Source organism: Tachysurus fulvidraco, chromosome 1 (genome assembly GCF_022655615.1).
Source record: "Tachysurus fulvidraco isolate hzauxx_2018 chromosome 1, HZAU_PFXX_2.0, whole genome shotgun sequence".
Taxonomy (NCBI): domain Eukaryota; kingdom Metazoa; phylum Chordata; class Actinopteri; order Siluriformes; family Bagridae; genus Tachysurus; species Tachysurus fulvidraco.
In genome coordinates this window covers 41748274-41763349 of record NC_062518.1, presented here as the reverse complement: position 1 = coordinate 41763349, position 15076 = coordinate 41748274, and the positions used below count along the sequence as shown (strand labels likewise).

At 39.7% G+C, this 15076-nt stretch overlaps 1 protein-coding gene across 12 annotated transcripts in view; it reads left to right on the top strand.

Annotated features, from left to right (window-relative positions):
* Positions 1-4673: 4673 nt before the first annotated feature.
* Positions 4674-15076, top strand: part of LOC113658419 (adhesion G protein-coupled receptor L2-like) — a 133519-nt gene continuing 123116 nt past the window's right edge. For 10 of the 12 annotated variants that reach the window (XM_047818798.1, XM_047818786.1, XM_047818792.1 and 7 more), the window contains exon 1: positions 4675-5132. The gene's annotated coding sequence lies outside the window, so the exon portion shown is untranslated. Of the gene's footprint in view, positions 5133-15076 lie in introns of all 12 variants that reach the window. The other 2 variants (XM_027170830.2, XM_047818802.1) reach the window with 1 other exon arrangement.

The window sequence follows — 15076 nt, the reverse complement described above, 5'->3', positions numbered from 1 at the left end:
CGAATTCATGTTTCCTTCTTGTGCTGCTCAGAAAGATCGTGCTTTTTTTTTTTCATTATTGAAGCCACGTGTATAAAGGAGCCCGTTGAACCTGGCAAGGAATTCGGACCAGTGAGGAAAAGAAGGCTGGAAATTAATCTTCTGACAATAACAATTTTGAAGTGTGCTTGTTTTTGTATTTGTGTAAGCGCAGTAGTGCGGAGAAGGCACTTTCGAACAGAGAAATATGTCATGTCTGCTCCGTATGTACTTAACCGGGTGAGGCAATCAAGACCATGTCTTTGAAGCCGCCAGAAACAAAGAAGGAGTCGACTGTTACACCCTTTTCACCTCCAGCATTTTTCGGGGCAGATACTTCTTCTCGTGTATCTGCTCGAAGGAGAACTTGCACTCGTAAAAGCTTCAAGAGATTTACTCTGAGATATGAGACCGTGTGCTAGCCGAAGAGGTCGATTTATTTATTTATTTATTTATTTATTTATTTATTTATTTATTTATTTATTTATTTATTATTCATTTATTCATTCTCGATTGTCAGCCCTTGATTCCAGGGTTGATCCTGATTGGAAATTCATCCCACATCCACTTTAAAATTAAACCAGCGCGAAACGAACACATCCACCTTCCAATCATGTATGTGTCAGCGAGCTTTAAAAGAAAAGGGTAAAAAATTTCCCAAATGTCAAGTTTATTAGTCGATGATTGCATCTGGTGAATACTTCATCGTGACAAGCCTGGAAGTGATTCCCTAAAATCTTAAAAAATAAAAATTACACATAATTATTCCTCCAGGGTTCTTCGGAAAGGTTCCAGGCTTTCGACTAAGGTCTATAGTCGGAATCGTTTTTTCGGATCGAAAAGCCGCTTGGTTTTTTATGGAGTTTTAATACTTTCTCAGGAGGAACAATCTAAAGAAGCCTTCAAGGGAATGGAAGACTGGATGTAAGGAATCAAACACTTCAGGGTGTGATGTTATGGGAAAAGAATCGATGCTGAGGGAATAGGGATGTAAAGCAGACTTCTTGTTACCTCCCTGAAGTTGATGCTTTTCCAACGACGGCACATCCGTAAAGTGTTTTATTCTTCTTCTCTTCTTCTAATCTGGCATTGCTTATGACTCTTTTTCGATTTCTATGTAGTTATAGTTAATGACCATCCAAAAAACAGGTTCGTTCCTGTTATCACTTACGTTATGACAGCTGTAGATGCCCGTTTTCCTTTCTGCCTTTGTTGGGTGGAAAGTTTAACCATAATACCTTCCATAAACTTCCAGAAAAACAACATTTTTTATATTGGCAGGGGTTTGGTTGTTTGGGGGGCTTCAGAGTTGGGGGTTTGATTCATATCTCCGCCCTGTGTGTGTTTCATCTGGGTACTCCGGTTTCCTCCTCCGGTTCAAAAACATGCCATGTAGGTTGATTGATGTCTCTAAATCGTCTGTAATATGTGTGATTGTGCACTGTGTTGGATTTCACCCTGTCCGGGGTGTTCCTCACCTTGTACTACCCCTCTAGTACCCTTGGTACAGATTCCAGGTTTCCAGGAAATGTGCTACAGAAATTGGATGGATGGATAAGACCATTTTTCAGTTTATCTTTGACTTTAATTACAGCTAATTTCCAAACCTACAGTACAAGCCCTCGTAAATGAGCTGTTACCATAGAAACGATTGCATTCATATAAAACTGGGATTCGAATTAAAGCTAGAACTTGCTTTTTTAGAAAAAAAAATATTTACTCTAAGTTTTCAATGGACTGCAGAAGAAAACAAAAACAAAGTGAAATAAAAAGATGTTTAGAAATAAGTTTACGAGCAAAATATTAAGTGTGCACAAATCGGGTGTGATTTTACACTAGAGCGAATCTGATTATATTTAAGAGGTTTGGACCAATCAGATTCAAGAATTCATTATTTTCAGATAATAATGTCATTTTTATTAAAAAGCTTTCATTGTTTTTCTTTGCAAGCCTCTGAATCATTGACCCTGCTTACTATGAGACTGACACAGCATTAGCCATACAGGCCTTTCTCGACATGTTTCCTATGGTGTTTAAGGCTTTTGAATATTTTCCAGCACATTTAAAGTTACCACCTCACCCGGCTTAAGCCGGGTCCTTCCTGGAATTATCAGTAGGCTTGTGTTGAGGAGCTGCTCCTCGGTGCCTGGATAAACATTTTTCTGTGGGTTGAAGTGTTGAAATGACGGCTCAGGCTTCGGGTTGCAGGAGACCCCGTGGCTTAACTCTCCTGTACGTGTCTTTCCTCCTTCCAGCCCTCCTACCGTTGGCTTTTTTGGCTCTGCGCTTTATCCCTGGCGATTTGCAAGCTCCACTCTGAGGCCCGATTCATAAATTCTTCACACATTCCCTTCGAAAAACCCACTTCAGTTTGAAATTAAATCCATCTCATCAAACACATCCTGGTTCTTATCAGCTCTACGTCCTCAGCGAACCATCAAAAATGTTCAACAGTGTGTGAGGAGTCATTCAAATGGGATGCGGTGTGGATAAAAGGAGAGTATAATTTTATGGGGAAAAAAAAAATTATGAAAATTCCAATTATAGAGAAAGAAAAAATGGGGTTTGTGGTTTGTACATGTGATGAGGATTGTCTTTACAGAGATCTATCTGCATACTTCTCTTCTAAACTGCAGTAATTTCACTTCTGAACCCATTGTGTATAAAAACATCAAATACACCCCAATTATTTTGGTGTAATTACGCGGCCCGGTGATATTCCACCGTATGAAAGCTGTCCAGATGTGTTTTTAATCTCCTTTGTTCCCATTAACAATGGGAACGATTTGCTTGTTTACAGTTTCCTCTTATCTCCCTCACCTTTGTTTGCTTTACGTCTCGAGATGCCAAGATGGCAGGATAACAAGCTAAGGACCATGCTAGCTGTATCTGTCGTGCATAGCTAATCAGGTCAGAAAGAAAACCGTGGGTTTTTTTTTAGTGTAAAGAAAAAGAGAAAGGGTTTAGAGTAGATGTTGAGACAACAACAACTACCTATTGTGAATCAGTGAAGCAGTAAAGTTCGGGCGAAATAAATATTTCAGTGTGAAATGATTCTCAGTCTAAAAAATGACATACAGTACATCTCAGTCTTCTACACATTTTGTTCTTTCAGATACAAACGTAGCAACAATTTCAGCGTTTTGTGTGTCTATTAGTTTTAACATCGAGTGCTAGCTAGAGTGACGATGTACAGAAGTACACAAACATCACCTGCATAAAAAAGTCCCCGCATTTTATTATGCCAAACAGTTACTATGGCAACCGCTTGTGACAGATCACCAGCTTCAAAGACAAACAAAACAACTGGAAAACAACCTGAACTATGTAACCCATGACTTCTTGATAGATAGATAGATAGATAGATAGATAGATAGATAGATAGATAGATAGATAGATAGATAGATAGATAGATAGATAGATAGATAGATAGATAGATAGATAGACACGTTAATGGTCAGTGAGGTGGTTGGACATTCAGACAGACAGACAGACAGACAGACAGACAGACAGACAGACAGATAGATAGATAGATAGATAGATAGATAGATAGATAGATAGATAGATAGATAGATAGATAGATAGATAGATAGATAGATAGATAGATAGATAGAAAAACAAACAGACAGATTTCTTCTATTTGGATTATCCAGTACAGCATTTAGCCATGTGTTGTCAGAGTCCTTGTACCTGTTTTTGAGTGTCACATGTTTATCAGTTTAATGCCCAAAGGGACTCAGTACATCATTGTGTAATGTGTTTACACAGAGAACCGCACATAACACACTGAACCCACTGATTTCTTAGACTTGTTGATCAAACTTGCTGAAGTGTGGAGGGACAAACACAATTTTGTACTAATTACTGCGCTCCTCTCTGCGCTGGCGTTATGAAATGCATCGTAATACATAATACCGATAATCAGTCATGTCCTGATTAAAATCGCTCGTTCTCCATTCATTCAAGACGATTTTTCGGCACCTGCCTATCAGGAGTCGGCAAATGGACACACAGGAAACATAGCTACAGTCTGTCAATCAAAGAACAGCTTTAATTGTGGTATGTTCAACCAGTAAAGCTCAGTACAGCATAAGCACCTTTTTATGTCCAGTTCCTCTCAAGGTACATTTCCATCACCACTCTCTTCTCCGGCTTGATCTAAATCCACATCTGGATTGCTGCAAAGCTGCTTTACCATATCACTAGTTAAAAGAACTGCACAAATCAATCAGATGAAATCGAAAAGGATTATTTGTTTGTTTGATTGTCTGTTTGTTTGTATCCTGAAGTCCTATGATCCTACTACATACAGTGTAGAGTTTTACATGTTCTTGCTGTATCTGTGGGATTTTTCTGGGTTTTCTAATACCTCCAAAAAAAAAAAAAACATGTAGGTGGATCAGCTACTTTAAAATTGTCCCTAGGTGTGAATGTTTTCAGTCATTTTATTCCATGAAATGTGAGCTGACAAATAAGACAAAATACGCTGCTTTAAAAAAAATAAAAATAAAAATAATAAAAAATCACAGATTGCATCTTTAATGTTCTTAACAGTGAGGGGTTGGGACGTGAGCACGCTCATTACTCCAGTTCCAGTTTCTGTCCAATCCACTGGCCGGTCCTGTCCGGGTTTTGTGTGCGTTCTTGTTTCGAACGCAGCTGCTGCAGAGACACACTCCAGCGGCCCCTGTGCATTTCTGACATCCTGCTGTCGGAGCTCGGAGCTGGACCGTGAGCGCATTGGAGCTGCAAGTTCACTTCCAGTCGAGTCTGTGAACTCTCTCCACTCCTTTATTCACAGTCGTAGTCGATTCTTTTTTCCTGAACCATGCAGGGACGGTGTTTCGCGTCGATTTTGACTCGCGTCTGAGCGCCGGCGGGTTTGCTTTCTCTCTCTCTCTCTCTTACTCTCTCTCTCTCAGTCTCTCTCGGTCTCATTCATACGCGGGGTCTTTACTTTTTTTCCTACGCGCAAAAGAAAACACACCGGCCCGGTTTCACCCCCCAGCCGTGCGCTTTTTGGTGATGGAGTTTAGCCGGTGGCCGGGAGCCGCTACGTGAGACGTGTGAAGGCTTTTTCTGGTGCTGCACCAAAGCAAACCGCAGTTCAGCGGGTAAGTAAACCTGCTATAACCGCTTATTCCTTACCACACACTACTGTGCATGGATACGCGAGTGCGCGCTCCTGCAGCGCTGCTTGGATTTCTGTTTGTTTTTCTCTCCCATTTGTGCGCAACAGGGTGCGCATTTATGTACATCGGAAGTCCGGTGTTGTGAGTAAAACTTTCAGGACATTTTTCTACATTTGTTGGAGTGTGTGTAGGGATTTTGTCCCATATAAAAACAGGAGGTTACACCGTTTGCTAGCAGCGCTTTATCCCGACATCGCCTGAGCTCTGTGTTAGATCATTCTCACTACAGCGAACCATTGGGAATGTTACAGCCCCTATTTCATTTCTTTTTATTCTGAAAATGAGCACACTGCCAGATGTTGTGTCGCCCGTTAAAACCCCGTTAAACCCTAATCTCGGTCGGATTAAGGGCGATGGGATTTTAAATTGTGGGCTCTAAAGCATGAAATCAGTCATGAAATTGGGAGAAGGATACAGTGGTGAAGCGATCAAAACACTTCTGATAACTCCAATGAATGCACTTTTTTTTAAAGCACCCGTTTGCCACTGTGACCTTGTGCCTTTATTGGTGTTTCTATAACAATACTACTGCTACTAATAATAATAATAAGTAGCATTGCATAGGTGAAATTAGTATGATTGAGGAATTGTTTGCACACTGCGGCACATATGAGATATGTTCACTGTACATGTATAATTCACCTATGGGCTGAAGCCAGCCTTGTTCACACACACACACACACACACACACACACACACACACACTGATGCCCAGTGTTCACTCTACTTGCACTGTGTGTGTGTGTGTGTGTGTGTGTGTGTGTGTGTGTGTGTGTGTGTGTGTGTGTGGCAAGCGAGGCAAGCAAAGTAAATGGCTTTAATTGCATAAATTCCGTTTTAAGTGGCACTAATGAAAGAATAGAGCGATTTGAACACACGACTTGAAACAAGGCCGGCACGAGTGTCTAACTCTCCGAGATGTTTTAAAATAATGTGCAGTATGTGTGTATATATACACACACGAACAATTATAGCATACATTCTTTATATATATATATATATATATATATATATATATATATATATATATATATATATATATATATATACTGATATATACTGTAATTGATTATGTGTGTGTGTGTGTGTGTGTGTGTGTGTGTGTGTATATATATATATATATATATATATATATATATATATACAAACATACATATATATATATATACATATTATATGTGTGTGTGTGTGTGTGTGTGTGTGTGTGTGTGTGTGTATGAACGTATGCCGTAATACACACATATATATATATATTTCCCCTCTGTCCAGCTCAGTTAAATCGCTTTCCAAAACTTCATGTCTGGAGCAAGTAGACTTGCTTCCTTTCTTTCTGTGGGACGAAATCTTTTCTTTTCTTTTCCTTTTTATTGCAGTAATTAGGGCGACTGTAGGCCACATAGTCTAGTGGTGTAGTACTCACTCAGTCGTGCTTATTCCCTTCTGCACTGGGCCGCTGAACAGACAGCTAAAGCCGGGGAGGAATTTCTTGGGGAACAAATGCGCCGTTGTTGAAGCTGCACCCCCACCTCTTCACAGGGTTGCCAGATCGAAATCGATTAGTTTAAAATCCCCTACGTGCACTAGTTCACCATCCAAGAGTGTTATTTTTTTCTCTCAAATAAATGCAGAACTTTTAAATGTAAAGAGGGGAAAAAGTGCACTGATTACAGTCACACGAGAGCGCGCTCCATCTGGCTCTAGCAACACCGTGCGCGGCCCCGCTTTCCCATTTGGTCCAGTTTGTGCTGGACGTCATGGTGTCACCTCACACACACACACACACACACACACACACACACACACACACACACACACACACACACACACACACACACATTTCTTAACCATATTAATCTGCATATGAAAAGCGTTGCATGTCAATAGAAACGGAAAAAAACGCAAAACAAAAAAAATAACCCTGGATTACACCCCCCCCAACACACACACACACACACACACACACACACACACACACACACACACACACACACACACACACACACACACACACACACACCACCTTTAAGACATTTCCGAGGTAAAACCAAGCTACTAATTAAAAGTTACCGTAATTACATCACCGCACCGTCTGCAGCACTATTATCCTAACACTAGGCCTGGATGTTCGCGCATGCACACTATTGTGCTTGGTAAATTTTTAGGGTTCTTTCTTTCTTTCTTTCTTTCTTTCTTTCTTTCTTTCTTTCTTTCTTTCTTTCTTTCTTTCTTTCTTTCTTTCTTTCTTACATTTGCATATGAAAGTGTCTGCAATTTCAACTGAGGAAGCTCCCCCAACCCTAACCCAAGTTTCACCAAGGATGGGGTTGTTGGGAGGGTGGGGAGGGCAAGGGGTGGGGGGAAAGCAAAGGGGTCAAAGTATAAGCTGTAGTCCTGTTTTAGAGGTTAGGTGTCACAGCTGCAATAAACTTTGTGGAATATTCAGACAGTAAGATTGCTGGTGTATAGATTATATTATATTTATTTATATTTGCCTTATTAGTTATTCATGAAATATGTAGTCTCTCTCTCTCTCTCTCTCTCTCTCTCTCTCTCTCTCTCTGTCTCTCTCTCTGTCTCTCTCTCTCACACGCAGATACACACACACACACACACACACACACACACACACACACACACACACACACACACACACACACACACACCAGCACTTTGTGTCTGTCCAATATATTGCTTGAAATTAATAGTGCAATATTTACTTCTATATAATATAATACAAATAATAGTATAATATAATATAATATAATATAATATAATATAATATAATATAATATAAAATAATAAAAAAAATAATAAAATGATCTAAAAATAAATAAAGTCTGCTATATATTGAGCCATAATTGATTAAATCAAACAAATCAATCAACCAATAAATAAATAAAATAAAAAAAATAATAATCACCACTCTAAGGAATAGTACTTTAAGATATAATGGGGTTTTTTTACTGCAAAAAAACAACAACAGTATAATTACAATATGATATTTTGCATTTGAAGACATTCAGTTATTCCTCCTGTTATTATGCGACCTTCCAAATGTCCGTACTGTTCAAAGCTGGCAAAGATTTACAAACGATCGCTCGAGCAGACGTAAAACTCCTTGACAGGTTTTACAATACCAGCGGTTTCTCTCCCAGGACGACCTGCACTTCGTAATCCACAGAGCTGTTAAAGAAGTAAAAGTCTGAGAGAACTTGGAAACTTTTTTGTTTTTGTTTTATTTCAAGGTCAACCAAGAAGCCAGTATTTCCTTCAAGCTGTGTTTTCTTCCAGCGAGTTGAAACCTGTCTATGCAAAGGTGGCAAAGGAGTCTAGAAAACTGTTATGGCTTTGCATAAAATATGCTTATTACACCTTTAATTGTTTTTTTTTTCTTTTTATATTACCTTTGGAGTGGCACCGTTTTAAAGTCAACGACGGAAACACTGATGTGATACTTGTTAAATTTTCTGTTAACGTGTCGCAAGAATAGTAATGAGAATAAATATGAAAACAAATATGGTATGTATCAGCTACCGGATTTGCATACTGAAGAATTTTCCTACATGAGATATTTTAGAGATTTAGTTCTTTCTTTCTTTTTTTTTTTTTCAAATTGTCTAGGCAACACGTACGACTGATTGACATTAATAATGTTGTAATCCTTTATTATTATTATTATTATTATTATTATTATTATTATTAATAATAATAATAATAATTCTGCACTTAACAGAAGTGAGTATAAATGTTTTCTCACATGCTTGAAGCTGAACGGCGGCACGTCCGCGTGGCCTGTTTAATCAGTAGCAGGGCTCACGGTCATATTTGACGGAGCACTTAGTCACTCTGAGTGTGGTGTCATATGAAAAAGAGCTTCTCACTTGCTCTGTTCAGTGAGTCAAATTTTGCCAGGAGCTTAAAGGAGCAATTAGGTGAGTCATTAAAGCTACTTGGACATTGTTGGACTTCTTTGAGAGCGAGTCCAAGCACACACACACACAGAAGGAAAAAAATGGAGAGGGACAGAGGGAGAGAGAGAGAGAGAGAGAGAGAGAGAGAGAGAGAGAGAGAGAGAGAGATAGAGAGAGCTCAGTTTCTTGTGTTGAGATCGAGGCCGGTGAGGGAATCCTTGCTGTCCCACCTGCCTGCTTCTTTCACTCACTGCGACTTTGACAGCTGTCGCTCTCTGTTTTATGGGCTACATGTGGATGTAACAACAGTGTCAGTAACGTCACATCAAGTCACAAAGAAAGAAGGAGAGAAGGAGAGAGAGAGAGAAAAGAGCAGAGAGTCCAAGAGTGTATTCCGAACTTCGACTCAGAGAGAAGCAGTAGCCTGTAAGCGTAGAGGTCGCAGCATCAGTAGGCTAGAGAGATCGTTAGTCAGAGCGTAGAGATACGGAGAGATTAAGAGAAGAGAGAGAGAGAGAGATGAGAGAAGTCACGAGGAGCAGAGCAGAGTCAGCGAGAGAGAAGTAGTAGTCAGAAATGAGCCGATCGCACAAAGAAGACAAGCGAGCACAGAGAGCGCTCGACCCCACCGAGACAGTTCAGCAGAGAGAGAGCGATGAGGGAGAGAGAGAGCAGCGAAGCGGGCAGCCCAGATGAGAAAACACAAAAGGCGGAGAAACAAGCTTAGAAAGAGAGAGAGAGAGAGATGCAAGAGAGAGATGAGTAGAGAGAGAGAGAGATCGAGAGAGAGAGAGAGAACCGAGCGACAAAAAAGAGAGAGCGAAAGAGCTCAGAGAGAGAGAGAGAAGAGAGAGAGAGCGAGAGAGTAGAGAGAGAGAGCAGCGAGAGAGAGAAGAGAAGATAGGCAGATGTATAAAGATAGAGATAGCAGACAAAGCGATATAAATAACGATATAAAGAAAAGATAGAGAGATCAGAGATAGCGAGATATATATTACGATGCGAGCAAGAGTACGTGCTGATCTCGACGAGAGAGCATATAAAAAAGATCTCACATCTATCTCTATATAGACCCACATCTCCCGCTCTCGCTAGCTGATCATCTAGATATGAGAGATAAAAACTTCCGTACGCTCTCAGCGCTCACTGCTAGCTATCTCTCTCTCACTGCGATCTCACGAGCGATCACATCTCTGCTCTCTCTCGCTATCATGCTCTCTCGATTCTCTCTCCCTCGACATGCTATCTCACACTATCCTATCTCTCTCTCTCTCTCTCTCTCTCTCTCTCTCTCTCTCTCTCTCTCTCTCTCTCTCTCTCTCTCTCCCTCTCTCTCTCCCTCTCTCTCTGAAACTGTCCTCTCCACATTTCTCTACTCTGACTTCTACTTCGTCTCGGCTGCATGTTCACCTTTTCTCACGTCCGGCCCCGGAACATCTGATAGGAGCAAATAAGGTTTGGGATCGAGCTTAAATCGTATTGATTTTCGACCTATTAGACACAACATGTAACGCAAGTCATCCTTGAAGTCAGACAGTCGAGCCTTTAAAACGTGGCTCAGCAGACGCATTAGCATGTAGATGTATGTGTGTAGACGTAGCACGTAAACCTAGTCAGGTTACCTGTCTTATAGATACGTCTCATGTCTGTTTTTATTTCTCCCCCTTTCTTTCATGTTTTAATGGCGCGGCCAGTCAGTCGCTATTTATTAATGTTATATCTTGTAATATTTGGTGAGGCTCGAGTACGTGGAGGCAGCTTTAATAAGATAAGCATTTAGGGGAAAAAACTCACTCTGCATTTTTTGGTGATCCTCAAGCTTCCAACCAATCACAGCAGAGAGAGTCAGTGGCTGTTAAGTGGCTGTTGTTTTGTTTTTGGACACCTTCTGTGTCATTCAACACTCGTGTTTTCTGTTTGCATTGGTCTCTGTACAGTTTACTCATGTCTTGTTGCGAAGTCTTCCCATACACCCATGTGGCTACGTTCCCTCGTCTCATCATCTCATCTCGTAGATGCTGGCTGCAAAGAAATCATCGGTTCAGTTTGTGTTGATTTCGAAGCATTTCTCCTTCAGTGAACGCGCATCAAAATCGCTAACCGAACCTTCAAGTGGTATAATAGGATACTTGGGAAATGGTGGCTGTTTTTAGACTAAACATTGTAAGTGCAAGGCTATTGTGGACATATCGGATAAAATAATAACGGAAAAAATAAGAAAGAGGGATATAAAAAAATATATTTGTCAAAAATCTCAGGGGAAATGTTGCATCATGGGCCGAGTCTGAGCAGCGAACACGCGCGTTTTGCTCAGGAAACAAGGAGTGTGTGGGCGGCCGCGTACGCCGGAGTCAGCATTTTTATTTTTTATTTTGTTGCGTGGTTTTTTAGCTCCTCGACAAGCTCATGCTGGGCGAGTGACTACTGGCGTTAAAGCAGAGAGCTGGGAAATTGGCCACAGAAAATGTAACTGCAGCTGCCTGTTTATCACTGACATTTTGTGACGAGATAAAAAAAAAACCTCTTGCGCATATTCCAGTGATGAATTTCATCAATCTCCAGTTTAATTCCGTACCTCTTCATTTCGCCCTCCGTCTCCTCCTCGGAGCCTCGGTTACATAAGCAGCCTGGTTACGAGAGCACCGTAAGGACGGTGTAAATGCGACGAGTCTTAGGGAAATAGCATGAAGGAATTTTGCGGGTATCGATTACCATGGAAACGCCTCACAGAATTTGCTCTCGGCGTTCGGTTTCTCTTAAGGGAATCTTATGTTCTGTGCTCCAAATAATGAGCAGCATTTTTTTTGTGTGTGTGTGTGTGTGTGTGTGTGTGTCACAGTGTTGTGGAAGTTTGTGATGCTGTCGTACGTTATACAAGTGTCTGGAAGGAAGAAGTGTGTTTTTGACTCCTGAAGACAGGGAATAAGAAGGAAACAGGGAGAAAATCTCCATATGAGCTTGAGTGTATGGAGCAGTTCTTCAAGGTTTGAGTGTTTCTCGCTCGCTCGCTCGCTCACTCACACACTCACTCAAGGGAAAAAAAACACTATTGCCTGGCAATATGAATTTACCCCAACCTTAGGTAAAGCTTAGCATTTCCAATACTCAATAAGCTTTATGATACAGCTTCTCAAAAGCATCTCAGAAAAACTTTATTATTGCTGTATTAACTGTAATTATTGTTGTTATTTTATTAGATTATGTTTAATAAAAAAAATATTCAGGTTATATTGTTATTATTATTATTTTTTTTTTTAAAAAGACAACCTGAAAAACAATGCTCTTTCATTTCAAAAATCATTGTAGGTTTAAAAAAACAAACAAACAAAAAAAAAAAACGAAAGAAAGAAAAATATATATTAGGTTTTTTTTTTTTTTTTTTTTTTAGATCATTTTAGATAAAAAAAACCCCCAAATCTCTAATTAATCTAATTAATCTTTAATTTCTCACATTTGTTGTGCAAACAACATGCGTGAAGCTCATTGTCTCCAAATTGTTTACGATATGCAGTGAATCTAAAGAACAGGACAAGATCATGTTATGTTATAATTTAAATAAGTTTAAAAACAAAACTTATAAAGGAAGAAGTTTGCCCTTTTTTGTAATATGCAGCATATGTAAGCGTAGAGCGTAAACCAGGACGACGTGGTGTTTCATTAAATGATAAAACGCTAATTTATTGCAAAAAAAATTAACACTATAATGCTCAGTGTTTATAGTTTTTTTTTCTTATACGCAGCACATCTAAATGTAGGATGTTAAACAGGACAATAAGGATTACATAAGAAAACTCTGAGACATTTTAACAAAAAAAACGGAGGGCTAGGTGTTAACAATTTTGTTTTATAATATCAAGCGAATCTAAGTGTAGTGTGTAAACCAGGACATGTTAATGTTAATGTTAAGTGAAATGAGAAAAGTTTCATTTAATGAAATAAAAGCAACACATCAACATAAAACAGGACAATAATTCGACATTAAATAAGAAAACGCTGATTTATTCGCTCCTAAAAAAAAAACGCTCAAAACGCTCATAAAAAAAACATTGTAAAACAAATTCTGTATGTAATATAAGGTATATTTAGGTGTCGGGTGTTAAATAGGACATATAGCGTCATGTTAAATGAGAAAATAAGCAAATGAACACGAAGGTGTTATAACATTTACAATATTTTTGCGAACAATTAAATATTCAGTTCAATTTTATTGCATAAAAAGTCTATCCAGATTTGGAAAAAAATCTGTGTGTGTGTGTGTGTGTGTTTGCTGCTAGACACAAAGAAAGTCTGACGTCTGTCACTGAGCAGGGATCGGTCGCATGATCAATCCCCTCTTGGTGTTTTTTGAGAGAAGAGAAAAGACTGAAACGCTCTCTGCTGGAGTTGTCAGCATTGAGTGATGGATAGCTGGACGTCTTTTTACTTCCTCGTTAACCCGTGCGTGTCCACGCGGCACTCTCGGCTGGAGCCTGAATCAAGCCTTGATGGATGGCCAGAGGTCTTACTGCTCCATAAATAAGGGGATTAGCATGAGGCGTCACCGCTGGCCCCTGGGCTCCTTCAGCACGACAAATGGCTACGATTAGGATACAGAGTGAGGGAGACTGCGGGATCTTCAGAGGCCTGGGTGATAATATACTCCAGGCCTCTGCGGAGGTTTTTGTTTTCGCACCACTTTTCGACCAGCGGTGCCTGCATGCAAGCGAGCACACACACACAGACACACACACACACACACACACACACACACACACACACACACACACACACAGAGTAAGCCATGTCAGCAAACTGTCAGAAATACCATTAAGGCACATATATAGGAAGCTATTATGTGTAATTGATATGTCACTACATACTTTCATCAATATTTTCAGATCATATCCATGTTTTGGAGCTTCGAATAGCTTCGGAGAGGCGTTGTGTATGCTTCGTCCTGGATCGCTGGCAGCGGAAAGACATCGACCATCTGGTTAAAATGAATTTGTTGTAAATACGAAAATTTTTGGAAGATAAAGTCGACAGAAAGAAATTATATAAAAAATATTGAATAGTATTAAAGGTAAAAAAAAATCAGGATTAAATGATAGATTTTTTTTTGCAACAATACGATTGAGTCCTGAAATCTGAACTCTAGTATATGAATTTTTGAATTTAGAAGTGTTTTTCTTTTTTATTTCATACGTGATATCGCATTGGACTCGTGAATCGACTCGAATATGACTCGTGAATCGATTCAGATGACTCGATCAGTAAATGGGTTCGTCTTGTTCTGTTCGACTCAACCATACTGCTCTCTGCAGTGACATTTGCACAAATTTGAATCGAGTTCCACAAGAATTTGTTATATTTCATTGTAAAAAAAAAAAAAAAAAGCGACATCGTACGAATCACATGACCCTGGTTAAGTAAACGCTGAGAAATCCGCTAGTGCGAAAGAAGCGCTTCTTTCTGTGTGAAGCAAAGAACCTGAAACAAAAAAGGTGATTTCAGCAGCTGTCAGTGTTCTCTTAGTTTCACTCCTACCTTGTGTACACACACACACACACACACACACGCTTCAAGACGATCACCTAAACACCGCGACCAGCTTTTAGCTGTCTATTTCCATAAAGCATTTTTATTTCGGGTCTGATTCCGAAGACGATCCTTTTTAACGTACATTTGTTTTTCTAGAATCTGACTCGATAGAACATTCGCTGTAAGGCACTGAGCGGATAATGAAGATTAAGCAAAGCACTTTTTTTTTAATTCGCTGACTGTGCGGAAACATATTTGAGTTCCCTTATACGGTACAGACGCCACCCAGGATAATAATTACAGCGCTAATTAGATTATTTTTTTATAGGTAGATCATTGTCTGTAAAGACGCCCGTGAAACGGCATTAAAGGCCGGCTGGAGAGCATTAGGGTTTGATTACGCCCCTGTGTAGCAGGCTGAGAGACTAATCCCTC